The sequence below is a fragment of the Lathamus discolor genome, chromosome 3 (genome assembly GCF_037157495.1).
Source record: "Lathamus discolor isolate bLatDis1 chromosome 3, bLatDis1.hap1, whole genome shotgun sequence".
In the NCBI taxonomy this organism is placed as follows: Eukaryota; Metazoa; Chordata; class Aves; order Psittaciformes; family Psittacidae; genus Lathamus; species Lathamus discolor.
In genome coordinates, this window is record NC_088886.1 from 36062040 (window position 1) to 36086084 (window position 24045).

Here is a 24045-nt window from a genome sequence, read left to right on the forward strand (position 1 = left end):
AGCATTTCTTGTGATCAATTTTATGTTGAAGCCACCTTTGCCTTACTTGGCTGTGATGAGCTTTTCCAAGTCATGCCACAACAGCTGGGCCTTTGTATTTTTTATTTTAAATTTTATTCACAGATTCAACAGTCCCAGGAGGAAGACAAAGTGCATTAAAACCTGTACCTTTGTCTGTAAATCTATTTGGGAACAAAATCAGAGTCCTGCACTTTCCCAGAGGAGACCTCTGGAGAACCAATTTTGTAAAACACTCACATCTTGGTAAAAGACTTGGTAAGAGTTGAGTTTTCAATTGTGGTGGTTGGCCAAGAGGTAAAGAAATGAAGACTGCTAAAGGAAGCTTCTAATATAGATGTATGAAGGAAGCAGAAAATAGAGATTTTAAATGGTTACATTTATTTCCAGTGCAAATACAAAAGATTTTAATCTAAAAATGAAACTAAAAATATGGAATATGCAGTAACCATAAGGGCTTAGAGTATTAATTCTCTCTGTTCTTATTTCTTATGGTCACATTCCAGAGTTGTAAATTGGGCATTTCACTCTCTGCCAAGCTTTTCCACAGCTCTGTCCATGCCTAGCCCTCTTGGCTGGACCTGTGCTTGAGTTACACTTGCTGCTGGAGTCGGTGTCCCTGTGGAATAAGGCACTCTTGAAAGAGGGAATATTGATACAGATCAGGAAGATCTTGTCTTTCTATCCATTGAAACTAGAAGCAGTTGTATTCCACTTAGATTTCCTTAGATGCTCATGTCATCCAAGTCACACTTGTATTGTACTTAGGCTGTCAGAAAACTTTTTCCTAAACGGGTTGTGGACTGCAAAATCCTAGGTATATATGCTTCTTCTTGAGATGACATAGACATCAAATACAGTGCAATTATGCTCCTAGCTTAAGAAAAGAAGCAATGTTAAATGGCTCACCCAGTCTGCAAGCTAATCTATGTCATCACATCTTTGTCATCTCAGAAAATGATGAGTAAAAAGCCTTGATACACGGACAGGAGCCAATTTCAGCTGGGTTTTATTTGTTTGTTTGTTTGTTTGTTTGTTCCAAGTTAACATTCTTCTCATTCATCTCTGACAAGTACAATATGTAGGAGTCAAACACTTATACACCTATGAAAGATCTGATTTCTAGATCAAAAACCTCCTTTTAATATACCAGTATAATCCATCCTCTATCATTAGATTATCATGAATCAGGAATGTGAGAATACAGTTACCTTTGGTAATTCATCCTGCATTTTCAGGTAAATTCTTCTTTTGGTGTTTCAATCTCTTTTGGTGTTTCAGTCTTTTTCATACAGCTCCACCGTAAACCTTTATATTTTCAGCTATGTGCTCAGTATCTTTGAAAAAAGAAAAAAAAAAAATGGAGAGGAGGAAAAGATTCATACCTTTTCCAGGCCTTCAATGTGAATAAACTGTTAAAACAGTGGTGCAAATAACACAGCTTTTTACTTCTATAGTGTTTGACATTTTATGTGCAACAAATATTGACTCCAAAATTCCCTTGACAGAGAACAAAAATTTGTTTTGTGAATTGTATTGACAGCCTAAGTAGGTTCTTTCTTTTTCACTTCATTAGGCTTCTCTAACTTATTAACTCAGTCTTGAGGGTTTTGAATATTTGCCTCTAATATCTAGATATATTTACTGCAGACCATATATTTTGATGTGTAAGAGACATTAAAGTTCCCGTGCAATCAAATTATTGTAAAACTTCATGGAACACCCAAATGATAAGTAGCTATACAATTCATCCCTCATACAATGGATCATCAAATGCATAGATCAGACTTCAGACAGATTCATTTGCCATAAGTTTCAATCCCCAGTATGCAAGTCTGCCCTGTGACATTGAGGTAAATAAAAGAAATTTTAGAAATTAATTTCAATTAATTTTATTTGGTGGAATAGGAACTTTGGTTTCATAAAAAACATTTTGTATCAGAAAACTCACCAGACAATCTTGCAAACACACACACACACATCCGTGCCTCTACTTTTGATGCAAAGAGATCAGTACAAGAAAAATCTACTGGAATATTATTTAATGAATCATAATTTGATTAAAACACTTCTGGGTACTAACTGAACACTGGACACTATGTTTAACAGCTCATCTGGAATATATTAGCTTTCCCAATATGACAAATTTTCTAGAGACTGTAGCATTGAGTTAGGTTTCATATCTCGTGAGTCAGACTTTGGAGCACTGTGTCTCAGCTCATTTGGATCTTGTACCCTAAATAAACCAAGATTAGCTTGGAGGCTTTTTTGCTTGTGGAGTCGTTTATATTTGACTAAATAAATTAAGATGAAAATTGGTGTCCTTTTTCAAAGGCTAATTCAAGAAACTTCACAAGTCTTCCTTTCTTCCTATTATCCATCAATATTTTCATAAGCCAACTGGGTTTCATTTTGAGCTCTAGCTGGTTCAATCAAAAGGATAAAACCTGTTCAGATCCTTTGTAACTGGGAGAAAGTGTGGTAATAGCCACTCTTGCTTAAAATCACTTTGGTGAATGCACCTGTGGCAGTCAGGGGAGCTAATTAACTCCTATCTGTAGTTTTCCAGTATACATACTTAGGTCAAGTGTTTGTCTTCTAACATGCTGCTTAATGTGAAAATTCATGCTTTATCACTTAAATCTGCTTTGCAAAGAAATTAAGCTTTTGGCGTATGTCTTGGCATCCCTACCCTGTGCCTCAGGAATTCCTCTGGTCAAGTCTTTGAGTTTATACTGCAGCTTCCTAGTTAGGGTGGCCCTGGAGATATTTCTGGGAAGAGATTGTCTCTCCTACTACCTCTGCTTCACCTGTCCGGTGTTTTCTCTGTCTCATGCTTTATGCAGTAATGAACTTTTAGGTGTCTGAAGCAGAAATATTGAACCCCAATAATACAAAGGTACAATGAATAGCAAGATCATTTAGTAACTAATGGTTGGCTTTACTACTGACTGTGTTTCTCAGCCTTTTCCTGAGGGTGCAGTCCCCTTCTGCTCCATTTAAGCTTATCTTTCAGAGGGATTTTGGTTCCTTCAGAGCTGGGGAGCAAGTTGCTCAGCTGAACTTATATATGCTTCCTTCTCTGCCCTAAAGACAGGGAACTGCAGGGAGCAACAGTGTGCAGCTAGTTCCCTGGCTAGCATGAACACTTGCTGCTAGCAATTGCAAACTGTTCTCTCTTCCCTCACCCTGAAGGACTGGGTTTGCTACTAGATAGTCCTGAGCACAAATCATGGTTTAAGAGGAAGTTCACATGCTTCTGATGTTACAGAATAACAAAATAATAAAAGAGTTAAGCTTCTACAGTAACTGCCTGCTCCGAAATAGTCCAATTCCTGTAGTGTCCTTTGATAAAGCATAGTCAAGGAAATCACAGGCTAGCAGCTATAGTTAAGAGATACTTTCTATTCTATAGAATGTATAAATCATGAGAATTAAAGAATACTGACTTTTTATTTATAACCACCTCTAGTGTAAATACCCTCATACAGACAGTCTCATACAGTATTCTGTCTGTTTCCAGTTGTATGGGAGTTTAATGTTTCCTATACGAGTTTCCAGGAATCAAACCAAGTAATTGTCTGAGCATCAGTGAAGAAATAAATGCCTCCTGTGACAAGACCAGGCAAGAATTAACTTAGAGATCATAACAAATATTGTTTGTGTATTTACATAATAAAAAGTGAAGTCTATTCTTGCAGTCTTGCTGTGATAGCCCAGGAAAATCTGAGAATAAAACAGTGCAAGAGCCCTGACTCCAGCCCAAACTGTAGGATCAGCGAGTGTCAATAGTTTACAAACAAACGTGTGTCTGTGGGAGTTTGATGCCAAATATCCACCAGTACAAGTCAAATGGTCTATGTTATAATCATCAAAATAACACTGTTACAGGACAAGACTGGTAAAATCAAGATTGGAGTTTGCTACTTTGCCTTTGAAAGCATTGGTAGGAAAACACTAGGAGAGTATTTCTGTGATTCCAGGAAAATTTAATCTTGCTTTTTAAGTTTTGAATAACAAGTAACTGCTAAGAAACACTTGCAGTATAACTAAAGAGGAATGAAGTATAATACAGAGTTATTACAGTGTTTACTGTTTTATATATTACAGTGTTAACTGTGGAGCACAGTAGTTTAAAAACCATCATTAGTGCCAAGAACTGAAAATACTTCAACATTCTCAATTATTAACTTTCAGTAGCTTTCATCTAGAATTTAATTTTTGCTTCTTTGGAAAAACAGAGAGCTCTTGCCTGAAAAAGCTATATAATATTGTTTTAAGATCAAAGATTTTGTTTTCAGAGTTTAAAAAGCAATCTATGTTGAAGGCAGTAATAATTTTTACTCTAGCAACATATGTTATTTACTGGCATTGTTAACTGTAAATAAAAGTAATAAATACTAATTTTTATGTTGTGTATAAAAATGAATGAGAAATAATGCCCCAGCTGAGGCAAAATCAATACATGTTATATTCGCTCAACTTCAGAAAACCCCTCACTAATTCTTAGATTTCTAGGACTGAATACGTGTTAAAGGCATTGTCCTGTTTCAGCTGTAAGTTGTTTTTCTTCATAGTACCTGGTACAGTGCTGTCTTTTGGCCTTAGTCTGAGAATAATATTGATAACACACACATGTTTTAGTTGTTTGCTAAGTAATACTTTAAGTCAGGGACTTTTCAGTCTCTCGTATTCTGACAGTGAGGGGGGGCACAAGAAGCTGGGAGGAAGCAGAGACAGGACTCATGTCCCAAACCAGCCAAAGTGGCATTCCATACCACAGCAACTCACGCCCAGTATGTAAACTGGGGGGAGTTATCTGGAAAGGACTGATCGCTGCTTGGGTTGAGATGGGAATCAGTCAGTGGTTGGTGAGCAATTGCATCACTTGTGTTTTCTGAGCTTTTATTTCTTGCGTCCTATTATTATCATTATTGTTATTGTCAGTGTTCTTTCTATTATCACTATATTTTATTTTATTTTAGTCATTAAACTGTTCTTAACCCATGGGGTTTGCATTCTTTTGATTCTTCACCCCATCACACCCAGTGGGGCAGAGATAAAAGGGACAGGGCGTGAGCAAGTGGCTACATTGTACTTAGTTACCAGCTGGGTTTAAACCTTGACAATCAAGATAAAGGTAAAGGTTCATCAGTAGTATTAGAAGCAGCTTTTTCAAAGTATGGATTTTCAGTTTTGAGGTGGGGTGATATGTAATACATGCACTCATATTCCTCTAATAATCTCACCAGTGCTCTAATTTTTCCTGCAGTACATTTTTTGCTGGAATGGAATTTCACAGTGAATCTCAGATGTCAGCAGTCAAACCTGTAATGAGAAGTTCAGATAGAGATAGCCTTTACTGAGTTTCTAAGAAACGTACATTCACAGATGTTCACAAAATAAAAGGAAGCTGTAAAAAATATTGAAAGATATTTTTCTCAGAGTAATACCACAGTGTCTGTTTTCCATTGGCTTTAACATGGATGCAGATGTGGCAGCACACAAATAGAACAAAGTTCATTTTCTTTTAGGATTTGTGAGTGCAATACAATACATTCATTAATGAGACAGAGATAGCTAGAAGTGGTTTAGTGACAGGAAGATGTTCTTGTTCCCAGAGCTTTTGTCTTTCATTTAAAAGCATATTTCTGTATTTATTGAGGATTAAAAGTTTTGTCTGAGATGATTAATGGTAATTAGCAATCTCTAGCATACAAAGGATGGGATTTATTTTCACGTTTTCAGCACCTGAATTTGGGTGCCTAATGTAGACATCTACATGTGGATGAGATGCCTCAACTTTCCCAAGGGTCCCTGGACATCTCTTAAGCCAGTAAAGTCTGGAGAAATACCCAGCTCACCCTTAAGCTGGGGGTTCCATCTGGCCTGTCAAATTGTCCCAGGCTTCCTTTCCTTGTACAGTCTTTGGTTTTAATTTAACTGTATACCTCTTCCTTTGGATTATCTGGGTATCCTGTCTAAAGGCCACCTGCAGCTGAAGTAGGATATTGGTGTTTCTTATGGCCTATGCCAAAGCTGTCAGACCCATGCACAGGACCTGGATACTCTAGGGTTTTTACATGGTACTAAACTAATTATGGGCATCTAAACTTGGCCTTCAAATGCTGTAGATTATGATGAAAGCTTAAATACCTAGTTCCCACAAAGACATCTACATCTAGCTCTCCAAACATGTAAAATTAATCCCCCCCCATTTTTAAAGATAACTACCATCATATTTAGATAATTTTGCAACAACAAAAGTAATCATACCAAGCTTAGCAAACTTACTTTCGTTTAAAATAACAGACTTGAAAACCCAAGTCCTCTTCCTTAGTTTTCAACCCTATCTAGACAAAAAACTTCAGTGCAAGATTTTGTCACATCAATTTTTTATCCTTATTTCTACTAGTTTTATTGTGCAAATAAAACAAGTAAAAATTGTTTCCAGTTCATAAGATATCAATCACATAATTTATTTTCATCCCTTATGCCTAATCACTTAAAAGAAAAAATACAAAGAAAGTCAGGCTTTGTCTCAGTAATTACTCTTTCTTTGTTTATCTACTATGTTTAAATTTCTTGTCTCAAGAAATTATATCATATTAACTTCTCTTATTAGCTGTTAGTTCTAGAACTTGTAACAGCTTGAATTTGACAGATCAGATTTGGTGAATGTTAATAAGCTAAAGTCAGGAGAACATTTGTCCAAATAATTTATTACAAATTTAGCACTTTTCTATAGGTTTCGATGCTATTGGAAGCCATTAGAGAAGTTACCTTGCAGCAATAGAAAACTATCAATTTTTAAATGCTGGGTTTGACAGGGTCCAATACTGGGATTTATATAATATAATAAGACAATGTGGTTTGAGTGTGTCGTGAGTGTTCTTTCTTATTCCTTTTATAAAAGTCATTTAATTTTTCTTATTTCTCTCTAAAGTGAGCAAACCTCACTCAGAAAACCTATAAAAGAGATTACCCTTCCATTCTTGTCTTCAGCTTCACTCTGGTATGTACATTATGCTTTTTCGTGTGCTGTGTAATGTAAGAAAAGCTGTGTCTATTAGGTCACACTGGAAGTGTGAATAGTCTGGTATTTTATCTCAATGGTGCCAAGGAAATAAAAAAGCCCGGAGTATGTACCCAATATATGCTCTTAGTTTACAGCCATCTCCTGCTCAGAGATTTACAGGAACTGAGTTTTGATGCCGTTTCACTAGTACCAGTTTATGTTCCATGCTTTTTCAAAAATATAATTGACAATGTTTGACCATAATGAAAAATATTATCCTTAAGTAGAAATCTGAATTGGATACTTTGTTCACTCCCACCTGGATGTCAGAAAGTTGAGCATCTAACTGATCTTTATAATTTCTCATTACTTTTTCAGTTCTTCACTCTGGCAGATTATAGTTTTATTAAAACAATGGTTAAACTGGCTTTTATCATCCCAGTGAAAAAAGCAATATTTTTTAATTCTAAGGGGAATGTGAATTAATTAAAAAACAGCATGTGCTTACCATAAGTAAAAAATGTGTATCAAGTAATATGTAGGATAGGTGATTAGTCAAAGCTCTTTCCCTTCTACAAATTCCCAAGGTGCAACTGGGGTGATCTATCTACTTTTCTGCAGAAGAAAGTCTATTCTAGTGTACAATTCCAGACACTTGAGAAAGTAAAATATTGAAATTTTGAAATACAAAGTGAAAACAGAATTTTTGGTGCTCTATTATGCCTAATTTTTTTCATGTAGGTTTACCAGTCCATTTCTTGTAGGATACAAGAGAAACCTAGAACACCTTTGCCAATCTGCTGTTTAAATAAACTGTTTAAGGCATGTTAAATTTAGAGTCACTTAATACTAGTACTGTGGTGAAAGTTCACCAAAATCAGTTCAGCCAAATCAGTTCAAGTAATGCCTTCAGGTCATTTGTATCTGATAATTCATGACATCATTTGGAAAGAAGATATGCTCTATTAGTATTGGTTTATATTACAACCAGCCAACAGCATGTCCTCCAAAATCTCAGACATACTTTTTCTGAGTAGCTAAGAGTATCCCTTTTTTAGCTAACAATACAGATTTAGTTAGGAATTCAAAATAGAATTCCCCAAAGTTTCTAGCACACAAACGAGTGGCAATGGACTTCAACAGAGTTGAAAATGGCTTTGAATCTGGCAGATAAAGCAGCTCCTGATATAATTTCCTGACTGTCCCATAGGAGAGTTTAACCTTATGTGAATCAAATGCAAACAGCGATCAATACATATATTGTATTTTCAGCATTGAAGGTTGATTTATTGCTATTCTCCATAAGAATTACACTTTATCTCATTATTAGTCAAAGAGTTAATGGCTGAGATGCTAGACTCCTTACAAATTTTTCATTTGGTACTGATCTTTCTACTAAGTCAAGCAAACAAGATACCATCAGCTTTCCTTCATCTTAGCAAGAAAGTACAACCTGTCAACCTGTTAAAAGTGGAGAACAGAGAATCCTCCAGAAGTCAAACCTTTGCAGAGCCTAGGAACAGTTTGGAGGGTAAGAAAGATCAAAGTAGAGATTCATGGTCCTCTTTAACTTGGCTGTCATCTCTGTGTGAAGTGTTAAATTCCCACAGGAAGAGAACAGGGAGCTGCAGACATTAAGAGTATGTATTATACTGGACAGATTCATAAAACTGCACTGTCCTTATAACCTCTGTGATTTGTTTCTTGTGATTTTCCAGCTCTTTTAATTAGCTTCAGAAAAGTAATTTTATGCCAATGTTTAACCCTTTGTTTAACCCTTTTCAGCCAGAATGAAGGTAGTTCAGCCAAGAAAACCTTAAACTTCAGAAGATGACAGCATCTGAAGAGCTCTTTCTTGGAGCATACAGACAGTCTAAGAATATTCAAAATATCTCTAAAATCAGTTCATTACGCATTTGTGTGGACTTATGGAAAAACATAGATCTAAAAAGTTTACCATATACAGAAAAAAGAAATAAATGGAGAAAACCTTGTTTTTGTTTAAAGTTGCTGTGCAAGAACCTCATTTGTCAAGTTTCAAATAACTTTTCTAAGGCTTTTCAGATTAAAAGCTAAAAATCTCACTTCCACTCTCCTGAACTTTGTGACACCCACCTTTTGAACATATTGGAAATAGAATACATACATAACATTCCAATAATACCTGTCTCAAATATTGTAAACTTAAAGCTCAAAAATAAATTTTTAGAAAAATCAGGTATTTTATCTTTATTTTATCCTTTCTGTCTCAAGCCATACTTTTCTGTACTTTACTTAATACCCAAATTTCACCCCCCAAAAAATTACTGATCTTTCAAATACTGGTACAAAAATATGTTGCTCTTTCGTGACAATGCAAAATGTCAATTTACGATAATTTCAGTAAAGCCATTGAATAGATGCAGCAAACAAGAAAATTTGGAACAACAGGATTTTTGGATAGAGGCACCTTTATGACAAAATATTTTACTCCCTGCTCTGCTGACCAGTGGTAAGGGACATTTCATCTGATACTGCCTGAAATCAGAAACTATTTTCTTTCCATAAAACATAAGTTTATAGCCATGCTAGAGGAAAATAACCCAGAGCAGCAGAATTAAGGAAAATGCTATGAAACATCAAAAAAATTGGAACCGTTGAATAGTAGCAGGAAAGCAGCATATCCCTAAAATCACACAAATTTGAAGTGAGTAATGAGGTAAAAAGCAAAAGAAGAAGCTGTATAGATTTAGCAAATATCATGGGAAGCAAGTAATAAAAAATAAAGGATGCTTCAGAGCAGTAGGATGAGCTGACTGTAATCATTAAACAGAAGTTGAGAAGAAATTCCCAGAAATTTTCCAAACCAGAAATTCTACAGCTGGGGTTGAAGAAGATTTAGCAACAGAGCAGATTGTTCTTAGGATATTGGAAAACAGTTTAAAGAATCTTCTTCATTTATAGAACACTCCTGAGCTAAGAGACTGGATCCTTTGCCAGATTTGTTCAGCAATTTATTGTCACGACTAAGGCTAGGAAAAGGAGGTCACCTTACAAATTCCTTATCATGCCACAATGCTAAGAAAATCAATATAAATACTAATGAGTTAAATCTCACCCATTCAGGTTACGGAAAAAAAAAAAAAATCTTTGTGATTGAATGCTTAGAAAATGTACAACCTAAATTATTCATATAAAATACATATTTGAATATGTAGGTGGCAGAACATGTAGTACATATTAACTCGGTTGTTGAAAATTAGTACAAATCATGGAATCATAGACTGGTTTGGGTTGGAAGTAACCTTAAGATCATCTCTAGTTCCAACCCCCTTGCCATGGGCAGGGACACCTTCCACTCGACCAGGTTGCTAAAAGCCCCATCTGACCTGGGCTGGAACACTTCCAAGGATGGGCAGTCACAGCTTCCCTGGGCAACCTGTACCAGTGCCTCACCACCCTCACCTTCATCAGAAAGAACTTCTTCCTAATCTTTAATATAAATCTCCCCTCTCTCAGCTTAAAACCATTCCCCCTTTCTCCCCCACCCCCTTACTTGCACTTGTAAAAACTCCCTCCCCAGATTTCTTGTAGGCCCTCTTAAGGTATTGAAAGCCTGCTATAAGGTCTCCCTGGAGCCTTCTCCAGATATTAACTATTTACAGGTAGCATCTTTTGCATAATTTGTCCTCTCAAAGAAAGTAAATGAAAAATAACAAAGAACAAAAAAGAGGACTGTTTGCTGTTGAAGCTCTTTTCTGCTTGTTTTCTTGTAGGTTGGGTTGTGCAGGCTTATGTTAGGAGGGAGCCATTTCTGATTGGTTTGAGCAAGTTTTGGAAACATTTAGTGGTTTCTGTTTATTTGTTTGTTTGTATAGCTCTTTCATGTATTTGAGTCACTGTTTTCCTTTTCTGAAGTCCCTTAACATATCCATTATTTTACAAACCTCTTAATCTTGACCATTTGGTACCTTTGTTCTTTGAAAATAAGGTTGGCTACCAGTTATTCTGAAAGAGCACATATTTTAAGGCTGATGAAAGCAGGTGCTTCTTTTGATAGTATGCAGATTAATAGTAATATGATGAAAGTGAAAGAAAATACATCCTTACACAGCCTGATCTCAATTGTGTCACCTAAATTCTCCAGAATTCCTTTGATGCTAATAGCACATTTCCTGTGGAGATGTACAATTGTGTCTAGTATTAAAACCTGCTCCTCGATATTTTCATTTTGTTTAAAGAAGAGAGGAACTTTATTTCATTTGTTGAAGAAATTACCAGATAATTAATCACCTTGATTTTTTTTTCTGCTTTAACAAAGTACAAAAGGTAAAATCACTGCAGTATGTACCTATCCCTTTCTATTTTTTTGTCTAGCATACATTCTTTTTTTCTCTTCCTGATTAGTATACTGTACATAAACACATCTCAAATTGGGACCTTACAAAGCATTAGTGTTTGTTTTCTTCCACAGGATTATTAAACTACTTTGATTAGTTGCCTCATTAGAAAGAGGTCCTACATTTTGATGTACTTCTGATAAGGCAGAAGTACTGTTACGTTGCTTTCCCTGTCTAGAACAATGACATACATGCATAAGTATATAATATGCAACTGCTCAAAAATAAGAATGTGCAGCATAATTATTATTAATTCAAGTGAAATTTTAAAAAAGCACGTAGATTTAAGTAACTTACTACCCTATAACTGCTAGAATATTAAAATCATTCTGCTATCAGTGATGAGGTTGTAGAGTTAACTTCTGTGGTGTTAGGAAATAAGTATTTATTATAGCAATTTGCTTTCACGAATATTGGCCATAAAGACTTACAGATTCAAATATGGAAGAGTTTTAACATCTTACATTACCTTAGGGACGTTGAATAAAATATTATATTCTTCCATGATGTTTCATTAATATGCATAACTTCATCATCTCCATCTTCTAGACATATATAGTGAAGCACAATGTTTTAAATCATGCTGATGATTAGCTTTCTTCATATCTTCCTGATTCTTTTCACCAGATTTTACAAATCCCAGGTCCCAGAGGAAATTCTTGGAAAACAGTTTAACAATGTTTTTTGGAATAAAATCTACATGGAAGGATATCAGAACTTTATCCAACAAAAGTCATGGTAAGTTCATATAAGTATATAGAACTAAACCAGATGAGAGTAAATGTGCTATAAATGTTAAGTGTTTGGCCACACTCAGACCAATGCTAATATTCATAGTTTGGATGATAACAGCAAAGGATTTCTATACTAAAAAGTGCTGTTACCAAAGTGTACAAGAGACTAAATAATTAACAAATAACTGTAATTAAATGGGCTTTCACACTTTCTTATCATGACAACGTCTTTATTAGAATTAATCTATTTCACGATAAACTTTTCAAATTATCAATAAAGTCCTCTCATCTTGTGCATTCATGAATTTATTTTCATTTATAAATAAATAAAAAATATCATTTAAAGCTGAAATATATCTTAAGAACATATAAAAATGACCAAATTGTTGAGGCACTATTAAAGATTACCAGGTTTGACTTGATAATTTTCAAGCACGCTGGTTAAACAAGAAACACAGACTTTTATGGGGCAAAACTAAATTAACAGAAGGAAGACATGGCTTTAGATTGCAGAATTATCTTTAAGAAGTGCATATAACTCAGAACTACATGTTGATGTATTTGGGGCAGTAGAGGAATGAATTGCCATGATTGGCAATATGAGTTAACTTAATTAAGGTGGCAGCTGGCTGCACTTTGGTCTCTGAAGCAGCTCTGAAACTGTGTAATGATATCCTTTAGTTGACATTCCTTCAATAAATTATTTTATTTGGTTAGTTTTTCTCAGGCTGCAAGATGATATGAAGCTTTATTTGAATTCTGAGAAATGTAATTTATTTGAACTTTGGTGACTTTTTCTCTGTTCTAGCTGGATATATTTCCAAGTCAGTATGAACGTGTTTCTTTACCTGAAAAATCTGCCATTCTGTTAGCTCTTCAGCTTCCCAAACATGTGACTATTGTTTTAGGTCACTATATTGTGGCCTGCCTGCTACTCGTGCCTTTGGCTGGTATCTTTACAGCTATGGAGGGTGGCTATGGGTGGCAACGTGAATAGGTACTGTTTAAACTTGCAAGGTTATTTGTAATGTACTGTTTTATTAAGTCATATTTTAATTGATTGGATATTTTTATTTCTTCCAGATATCCTTAAGCAAAGTGGAAATAAAATAAAGTGAGTTTATCAAAGCAGCTGAGAATTGTTTTTTACCTGCTGAAGAGGTGAATAGAAACTGAATTGGTACTCACTGTCAGTAGCTGTGAAGAATTCCCACAAAAATCAGTAGGAGTTTTAAATAAACATTAACAGCAGGGTAATGTCCTTAGAGGTTATTTCTCTTTCAGATGAATCTTCCTTTTCTACATTACCACCTGTGCTGTCCCTTGTTTGACAAATTAAAAGAAAACATCACAGATATTTTAATAAAAATATACAGAGTGCTGACGATATTTTAAGGACAAAGCAGTGACACAGAGTTTTGAAATTCAGAGTAATGAATGACAACTTTAAAATATTTCAGTCTCTGGGTTTATTGAACAGCATGATTTATTCCCCTAAATAAACTAAAAGCAAAGTAAAATAAGCTTTCAAAACAAAACAGTAACAAAGCTGTAATATTTACCGGAGAAAAGATCAAAGAGCAAATAATATATTTGGATGTTCTTCCATCATTTGTTACACTACAGAAAGTAGTTGAGCAAGTTGAGCAAGAATGGACAGAAAGTACCATGAAGAAAACTTTGTTCAGTAGATACTCTGCTACCAGTTTATTAAAATGCACCGCTAACCACAGCTTCTCGATACAATTATGCTGGCAGCTTTTATCGTATTCTCAAGAAGCACTGGGTGATGTTGACTAAAAGGATTCGGGCATATTTTCCTTATTCTTATGCTGGACATATATTATTTATTATGGTAGAGTATAAAAAAACCCCATTTAAATATACAGACTTTGAAATTTGCTTCATTCCCTTGCAACACTATGAGAATCTGTTTCATGTGTTTTCGTGGTTTAAACCAATCCACACAGGTCGTCCACTCACCCCCCCCCCCCCCCCCACCCGACCCTCCCCACTCCCAGAGGGATGGGGAGGAGAATCAGGAGAATGTAACTCCCATGGGTTGAGATAAGAACAGCCCAGTAACTAAGGTATAACACAGATCACTACTGCTACCGCCAATGAAAGTATTGATAAGAGAAAATAACAAGAGAATACTATACCACCGCCGAACGAGTTTGACCCCCCCGAAGAGAGAGTGTGCCCTTCCGGGTAACTCCCAGTTACCTTCCTGGGCATGACGTGCTGTGGTATGGAATACCTCTTTGGCTAGTTTGGGTCAGGTGTCCTGTCTCTGCTTCCTCCCGGCCTCCCCTTGTCCCCAGCAGAGCATGAGACTCACAAAGTCCTTGGCCAGAATAAACATTACTTAGCAACAATTAAAAACAATCGGTGTTATCAGCTCTCTGCCCAGGCTGGAAGTCAAAACACAGAGCTTGCACCAGTTACTAAGAAGGAGCAAAACGGCTCCTGGTAAACCCAGGACATGTGTACAACTGTGTCTTATTTTGGGTGATAAAAACATTCAGTTTTCAGTCAGAAGAATCCTTTCTAAATATGCTGTTGATGTCTGCTGTCAGCCATCATCTGCACCATAATTAATAATCCAGACTTTAACACATTATTATCTAAAGACAATAGGCTTATTGTTTGATATTCCTAGATGAAATTTATGACTTTTTGACTCCCGTTTCTTGTCTTCAGTAAGCAACATGTTAACTTCCAGTGACTGATGTGCATAATATTACTGTTTTGTAATGGGTGTATACTGACTTAACTACCAAGGTTTCACCCTTTCTTGTCACTTTTTTTTTCCTCCTCTTGCTATATACACTTGTTTCCTCAGTCAAACATTGCATTAGCTCAGAGGGCCTGGAGGCTGAAGTTTGGTAGTGGAGCATTCCTCTTATTACCTACACAGGTCAAAATATTCAACTAGTTCCCAAACTCTATTTTATAATAATTTCCAACATCTTCTGTTGCCCATCTCCCACGGATTATTTCTGCTCTGCATCTTTGCTCCAGAATTTCAATGTCTGCTTGGCTCACCAGACACTTCCATGCTTTCTGATATGGATCTCGATGTCCCTCCCAACAAACGCGATCCTTGAGTGAGTGAATATACACCAGTTAAATGAGTTTAATTTTTAAGTTGTATGCCTGTAGTGGATAACAGTTTCTGTGTTGCTGAATTGTTGTTGAAAAGCAGAACTTCCGTCAAACAGTAGGAAATAGAGTTAGAAAAGACCTTTAGATGTATCTTGCCTGTTATCTTTAAAATGTCATTCTTTATATGTTCTTCTCTGTGTATCTTGTCTTTTCTTGTTGCAGGCATGTTTCAGGGCATATGTATTTGTCTTTCCTGTAGTATCTTACCTAGTGGTTTCCTGCATTGTTGACATTTGTTTTCTTGGAACAAATTATCTTGATTTTGCTCTACTATTTCCTCTCTTACCTAAACATTGTCTAAGAATTTTCAAATTTATTATTTTATGGTGACTTTAGTGCAAATTGCAAGAGTCCTCTTCTCTAGAGCAAGACATGAAGGTGCAAATCCCCGTGTCTTCAGTTGGACTTTGTAATCAATATCAGTGACTGTGAACAAGTAATGAAACTTTGGTATAAGTTCAATAGGAAAACCCAAAATATTATCTGATCTTGAGTAATGCAAACTAGAGGCTGAACTCCTATTTCTCCTGAGTGCTTTGAATGTATTTTAAAGTGCTTCGAGTATTTCTTCTTATATACCATCCCACATCAATACTGTTCAGCTCTTGTGACATTGTATGTATTTCTTTTGTGTTAATATAGAAGAATTCTAAATAACAAAAGATTTATTTTTTTTTAATGTAACATTGTTTATTTTCTGGGTATCCTTAGTCATATTTTTCGTGTGAAAAGAATAAAAACAGCTGTACGGCAGTGTCAACCGACTGTCCACAGTGAACATCATTGTGCACACCAAAGAATATTATATTAGATAATAAATATGAGCATTATTGAAATAACTATACTAATTGTAGCTGCTAAACTTTGCATCAATGATTGGAAAAATGCTTTCTAACTTCATTCTCATATCTGTTTTCTTTCACTAAGTGGTAGATACTTGATTTAAAGAAATTTAAAAAGAAAACCTGTGATTCTTGTTTTCGTGGTGTAGATATCTATCATCTAATGAGAGTGAACTGAAATGATCAACTAATTTTTCATGGATTGCCAAGCAACGATGATTTGCTGCTAACATAATATTGAATTTTGTATTTGAAATTACACTACAGCCAGTGAATATTAACACAAAATTTAAAGTGGTCACAAATTTTCCCTGGTCTTGGTATTAAATTTTCTGTGTCCCTAGGAGCAAGTGTTTTTCATGTAAGTGCTACAAGTCTTTGATTATTTTCAAATTTAGGAACTGGAAATATTTTCTAACTAAGAAATGTGTCACAGTTTAGGATTATTTGATTAGAATACATTATTTGGCAATATACAAGGTGGTGGCTTCTGTCTTGCAGTGGAGGATGATGTTATGCTGTAAAAAGGTAGCTATGGAGATCAGTTGATGTTGCTCCGTGAAGATGAATATGCAAACTGAGAGTTCAAAGCCGTAAGAAATACTGTGCCTTGGGAATACTTGCTTTGTTATTTTCTTTCGTCTTTTCCTTCAGGGAATGTGTTGTTAGGAGACTAGGAATATTAATTATTATGATAAGTGTATAAAAATTTCTGAGTAACATCTATTGTATAAAGGACATTTTCTTGAAATTATAAATTGGTGAACATGCTGCAGTTCATTGAAAAGGATAATTGAAGGTTGCATCAAATGCCTAATTTTTACCTTTTTTTGGTTTAGGACTGTCTTTTCTCCTTATTTGTATAAAGGAATTTGAGGTCCCCATGTTATAAAGCAATTCTGAATAATTTATGTAATAAGCTGATGAAACGAAAATGGAATTTACAACTTAGTGATACTTCCATGCTTACTATGAAAGAGGAGGAGAAGAGTTACATGATAAATTAACTGTAAGAAGGAATGTTAACATGCTTCATAGTAAGCAATATGTAAATCATAATGGTATTCAATGTAAAATGTGTTTCAAGAAAAGAGCATAGTTTGATTACATAGAAAATCCACTGTTGTTTAGCATTTAGTTTACATTTACAGGTAAAACCTGTTTTATAGCAGAGACATCTGTTAATGTATTTGGTATACTCTGCTTTCTACAACAGGCTTGAAGCCCCCTGCCTGACTGGATGGCTGAAGTGCAGCACTTAGTTAAAAGATAATTTCTTCTAACAGATGCCTTGTATCTTTTGTGTGAGGTTGGGAGGGAGGGGTGTTTGTTTATTTTTCTCCCATGTGTTCAAAGGCAACAATTCATTCTCGGTGAAGGAGGGAGGGGAAACCATATACGTTAAACACAACTGAATCTCAGAAAAATTAAGTGTTCCGGCAACAGGTACGAGAACGATGACTGCAGAGTCCCAGCATTCTAGATCTGCCTAATGCAAGCTGGTGAGATTTTCCCTGACATGAATGCTAGGTAGCAAACATTCAGCTTTCAGTTTTATCTCTCTGCCTACTGTACACCTGGGCACTGATTTTCATGAGGTAAAAATATTTTTATCATTGGAAAGAAATAGGTTGTTTGGTGTGCTAGCTGGAATTTTTGTTCAAATCCCAAGCAAGTTTTGCAGGATTTGGCTGCAAACTGAGATGATGTAGCTAAAATGACTGTTATTATGCTATCTGGATCCTTCCTGTGTTTAAGAAGTGCACCATCACACTGACTTAATTATTAGGTAAATTGCAGAGAAACACCTCTTTTCCATTAAAATATTTTTTAATTGATTGAATCATTTGCAACCTCTTCATGTGTCAAAGTTAATCAGAAAGGTCTAATTTATTCTCAGACATAGGGCTATTTTGAAACGCATTGTTAGGAAACACTGTTTTCCAGATGATGTGTATCTTTGCACGCTACAGTCTTCTGCTCATATTGCAAAATAATTTTCCCCTTTAGGTTGCTTTTACATTACTACATTGCCTACACATACTTACGTGTTGAGTTTGTTAGTTAATAATTGGTAGAATTCAGTTCTGTGGTTGGTAAACCATCCTGATGATGTGAGTTATGCCAGATTTCTTGGATTTTTTTGTATTCTCTGGTGGCAGTGCATAAAATAGACAAAATATGCAGCTGGTTTATTTGACATTTATTTGACAATAAATAAGGACATTACTTAAGAAGCTGTTCATGAATCCATCAGATTAGAATTATTGAGCACAAATGTTATGTCTTATTAATTATTAACAAGCTCTTTGCTGACTCAGAGAAGATAAGGCTCTCTCTGAAGCCCCTGATTGCAGCAGACATTGCAATATACTTTAAAGTATAGATGGTCTTATCATATAGATTGTACCAGTTGACACATTCTAGAAATCAGTGACACCCTTACTGCTAATAAAGGTCTTTTATTTAAGTTTTGCCAATAAAGTCCCCACTGCTTCTGTTTTCCTTTCAGCATGCATGTGCACCATGAACCTGTTGACATTTCTGATTCTCTTGGTGTTTATGATCTGTATGAGTGCACAGATTAGGTAGTATTCTAATTTTTCTGTCTTTGCTGTCCTGGGTTCAGCAGTAGCAGTCATTTTAATCCTTCTTAGTAGCTGGTGCAGTGCTGTGTTTTGACTTTTGGCCTAGGAACAGAGCTGATAACACAAATGTTTTAGTCTAACCAAGGACTTTCTGAGCCTCATGCTCTGCCAGGGAGGAGGGAAAGCTGGGAGGAAGCAGGGACAGGACACCTGACCCAAACTAGCCAAAGAGCTATTCCATACCACAACACGTCATGCCCAGGATGTAGGGGAGAGTTACCCAGAAGGGCTAGGGCTCTGCAGGGTTATCAGTCGGTGTTTGGGCAGGGGGGGTGGGACGAGTTATCAGTCGGCTGGTGTTGAGGTGTTGTATTCTCTTCCCTTGTTATTTCCTTTATCATTATTATTATTGGTGGTAGCAGCAGTGGTTTGTGTTATACCTTAGTTACTAAACTGTTCTTATCTCAACCCATGGGAGTTGCATTCTTTTCGATTCTCCTCTCCGTCCCTCCAGGAGTAGAGGGAGGGAAAGAAGGGGGGAGTGAGTGAACGAGCTGTGTGATTTATGGCTTTGTTTAAACCACGACATTTGGAAAGGAGTCTCGAAACATAGATATTATTGTGACACTAATTTTATTAAATGAAAGACATACCACTAGTAATTTGTGTTCAGTAAAATTTTTATGTACAGGACATGAACAATCAGGTCTCATGCTTTGCCCTACTAGCTGCATCACCATACTCTTCCAGCATTGCATGAAACAATCACAGGATATGTGAGATTGTGGGGTTTTTGAAGTGCATATTACATTTCCTTAATTCTCTTTTTAGAGCCTTTATTGTGCCTGAGTTACTCTTTTTAGATTCTCTGTTCAGCAATAGAGAACTGAATTGCTGTAGCCACTAATAAAAACCTGTAAAAATAACACTTGAATAGTCTTTGAAGAAGCCTACCACAGAATTAGGTGCCAGGTTTAAGATGGGTATATTTAATACAAGAGCAGTGCTAGTGAAGATTTCTGAGTCTCATTCCAACGCAAAGAATTTTGTTTAAAAAGAGGAATTCTGTTAATCAGATGGTCTGTTTTCCCTTCAATTTCTCCATTAATCAGTTTTCGCGGCTGACTTGCGGTTCAGTGGGTTTTAGTGTTGGTAAACAAAGTAACAAAAGAAACCCTAGGCTGCTGATGTGGGTTATTTCAATATCCCTTCAGATAAGCCTTCTGATTCATCACAGAGTCTTTGTTAAATTGCTAGACCTTTTAAATTCAGTGCAGTGAGCTCATCTCTTTTCATTTCAAAGGCATCGTGCTTGGTTTAGTTATTTCACATGGTAATGTATGTCACTTCGTAATTTTCCTTAGCTTTTACAGATTACATGTTACCTTGTATTTACATTTGATTTGCTGGCACAATCAACATTCAGGAGTTTGTGGATTAAATATAGAGTGTGCCTGCTTGCCAGCCCAATTCCAGTGAATTAATAGCTAAGTGTGAATTACTACCACTGTGTACTAGGAAGGTTAAAAAATATGCATGAGGCTGAGAAGCAGAAATTTTCACTGTATGTGATGTTTTCAGAGTTTTTCCCATAGGTCACTAAGCTTTTCAGGTAGGTTGGGATATATATGCAGTCAAATTTTCAAAAGTTTGTGAGCAGATTTGACTGTGCCTGTACAGCAATCCAGAACTTCAAGTCATATATATATAATTTGAAAAGCTCTAAATAAAATGCATGTCTGTAGTGGTATGACAGTGACAGCATGTAACCTTCATTGCAGACTGACTAAAAACCCATCCTGGATGCCAGAAAAATATCTGGCTAAATAGCCTAGGGGGAAAATGGTGCATTCTGCCTTCTCTCCTCTCAAGAGATGAGTTAGTTTAAAACTAGTTTCTGTCAGCTTGTGTGCTCTCAAGGGAACTCTTGAAAGTGTATTAGACTTGTGCTTAGGTGGTTTTAGCCTACAGGCAAGGACCCAGCTGGCATTAACTGGCAGCTGCCCAGAGAAGTGGGTAGGGCTATAGAGGACTGCAGCTGCTGAGGATCAAAGCTTGTCGATGGTAAAGTATTAATGCAGCAGTTGTAACTTCAGTCATTCCCAGTTAGTGTAGCAACAGCATAGTTTTATAGGTAACTAATGCCTTGAAGGAAATAAATGTGTTGCCTTATTGCTAACATTTGAAATGGTAAGGAATGAATGAATATTTGTTGGAGCAGGAAAACAGGTGCACTACATGCCATTTAGGGTATTTTTTCTGTGAAAATGGAGTTCTGCTGAATATTGGTAAGCTCCTGTATAAAAGAAAATAAAAGAATATACTCCAAACTGACCTCATTTGCAAGGTTCCTTATATTGTATTATATTATTATTTGTTCATTTTCGAGGCTGCTTATACCAGACCCTGTATTTCCCATAGTCCATTGGGCTGCAGAACAGTCTTCATTGACAGTTCATAGAGCTGTACTTGCCTATAGGCTCTTTTTACTATTAGGGAAAGATCGTGTTCACATTATGCTTGATTCAGTAGTGCCAGAGACTGTATCTAGACTGTAGAACAGGTGAATTCTAAGATGCACTGCATGGTTTTAGAACGCTGTATGGTTTGGCTTTCTTGTCCCAAAAGTTGCTCCTGGGCTTATTCTGATGTGAGTTACCACTCAGATTTGTTTGGGAAAACTCCTTAGGACCTCCTAGCTTACGTGTAGCTGGCAGGCCAGTGAATCTCTGTGGGGCTGTCATCTCAATACTCTTTGCATCTACACACTGTGCACCATGGTATTAAAATTTCTGCTTTTTTGGGTTACTTCGTGTCATCTGACTGTTACCAGTGCTGTAACACACATGGCCAGCTGCTGCACATTTTTTCTACACATGAATTTGAGTTTAAAATATAAATCTAGAGCCTTGTGGTAGCTTTTCTAGGTGAGTTCTTGCGGCATTCGTTTAGGATATTTACTTCCAAAGTTGCCGTATTTATAGATCTGAGAGGAAAACAGGAAAATATCTTCACGCAATTATGTCCCTCCTTCCCTCCCTCTTCCTTTTCCTTCCTTCTTTAATATGAGACAGTGCTAGCATACCTTGGGTGCTTATGCACGTTGTTCCAAGCCTTGTACGTGATGGAATACATCCTCTGTACAAGTATCACTGTAAATTATTAAGGGCTGGCTTTTTTGTGTATTATGCCTCACAGCTTTGGAAGAACTTTATCATCAGAAATACGGAAAGCTTACATTAACCCTTCAAAACTTTATTGAATACATCGTAAAGAGTAACTTCAGCTTCACCTTTTGCTTCAGTGAAATGCTACATTTTTGAAATAAAAAAAAAAAAAGAAAATAAATTAACCCCATTGACCTGCAGGGCACCATGGAGTGTTCATTTAGACAATTATTGAATAATAGCTGATGAGCTCTAAATTCTAAAGATATTATAAACCAGAGTCAGCTTAATGGAAAATTCTCATTTCCTGCTGTAAATCTCATCAGATTGTCTCCTGTCACCATGTTTCCTGTACTGTTGGCAGATAACAATGTATTCAGTGGTTTTAAAACTAAATTGGTTCTCCATCACAAGAATGGTATACAGAGAGTAAATACAGAGAATGCAAAGGTTTCCTGTATCTGAAAACCTCCAGTATGGTCAGTCATTTTTGAAGAATCATAGAATCATAGAATAGTTAGGGTTGGAAAGGACCTCAAGATCATCTAGCTCCAACCCCCCTGCCATGGGCAGGGACACCTCACACTAAACCATCCCACCCAAGGCTTCATCCAACCTGGCCTTGAACACCGCCAGGGATGGAGCACTCACAACCTCCCTGGGCAACCGATTCCAGTGTCTCACCACCGGAACTGGTTGCCCAGGGAGATTGTGAGTGCTCCATCCCTGGCAGTGTTCAAGGGAATTCAAATATTGAATTCAAATATTGAATTCAAATATTGAAGTATTCAAATATTCAAGTATTCAAATATTGAATTCAAGAGAATTCAAATATTTGAGAAGGGAAGGATAGCAGGCAGCAGGCTGTAAGGAAACCTTCAGGTTATGTCTGTCCTTCAGAGCAGTCAGTGTACCCACTGATGAGTCAACATCACCTCTTTCTGTTGTTGCTAATGCACAGACATACTGGGAAAAATCAATGGAAGGCCCTTCTTTAAATAATACGTTTTCCAGAATGTAGTTTTTGAAAGGTATCTAGGATCAATGCAGGTGCCAGGGCTATATGCTGAACTAGAATGCAGAATCCAGCCTGGTTTACTTTCTTTTTTCCTTCTTTTTCTTGGTTTTATTACCAATTTAGCTTGGAATCTTTTCCTGATACTTTTTCTTTGTTCCCTTTTGCTATCTTTTCTTGTGTTTTTTTAAGGGTATACTGCATTTCTTTGTTGTGTTTATTATTTTCAGGTTCCACAAGTAAAAAATGTTCCAGTGTGGAAAAAAAGGTGTTAAAAATTTACTGAACACACACACACTCTTTCAAAGGTTTTCTAGGAAGAATTACTCAGTGTTTGCAGTCCTGTGCACCTAGTTGTTGTTCAAAGATGTCAAAGTCAGGCTTTTTTCTGTGCTGTTCTAAAGTTGTCTTGGACTTTAGAACTTGTATGAGATATCAAGATATCAACTATCAGACACTTCTAGAGTGAATGTGCCTGAAAGGACTCATGTAAGAATAGAAGGATAATTTCTGTGGGAGTTTCATTGACAAACTTCTTATCACCCAGGACCTGCACAAGTAAGTTTTTCGGGTGGGAGTCTCTAAAGATCTAGTGCATATCTGAGAGATTAAAATTTTACTCTGCACCATGTTTCTGAATTTACATCTCTTAATCTAACACCATCCTTTCATGGGTAACTTGTTTTGTTTTGCCATAAGAACTAGTTGAACGTTACTGTCCTCTTCAGACTTCAGTTTAAACATTGTCTGTATTTTAATGCTATCTTTCCTATGTTTAATCAAAACCTGTCTCAAATCAATGTACACCTTTCTCTTATAATTGCTTGCTAAAACTACTAACAATCTTTTGGTTTTGTTGTGTATTTCAATAGGAGACAAGTGAATAAACCTCTTTGTGGCCACTTCACCGCTTCATTCATACAATTTCTTACTAAGCTTTAGGAGATTACCTCTTGCACAGTACAAAGTGTTGCCTTCTCAGACAATAGCATAAGCTGTTTCCCCCAGCTTTTATCAGTTTCAGAATTCGGTCAAGAGTGGTAGATCTGTGACAACAGACATCCAAGCAAGATCTGGTAAACAGGTCTTCACTTCAAAAGCACTGAGCTCCCACAT

General features: G+C 36.3%; 1 long non-coding RNA gene across 1 annotated transcript; it reads right to left on the bottom strand.

Moving 5' to 3' along the window:
• Positions 1-498: 498 nt before the first annotated feature.
• On the bottom strand, positions 499-13461 carry LOC136010921 (uncharacterized). The gene is made up of 5 exons (XR_010611068.1): positions 13338-13461; positions 11885-12073; positions 5268-5346; positions 1230-1355; positions 499-637 (listed from the first exon to the last, which is right to left on the bottom strand). It is a non-coding gene; the product is annotated as an uncharacterized LOC136010921 (long non-coding RNA).
• Positions 13462-24045: the final 10584 nt, after the last annotated feature.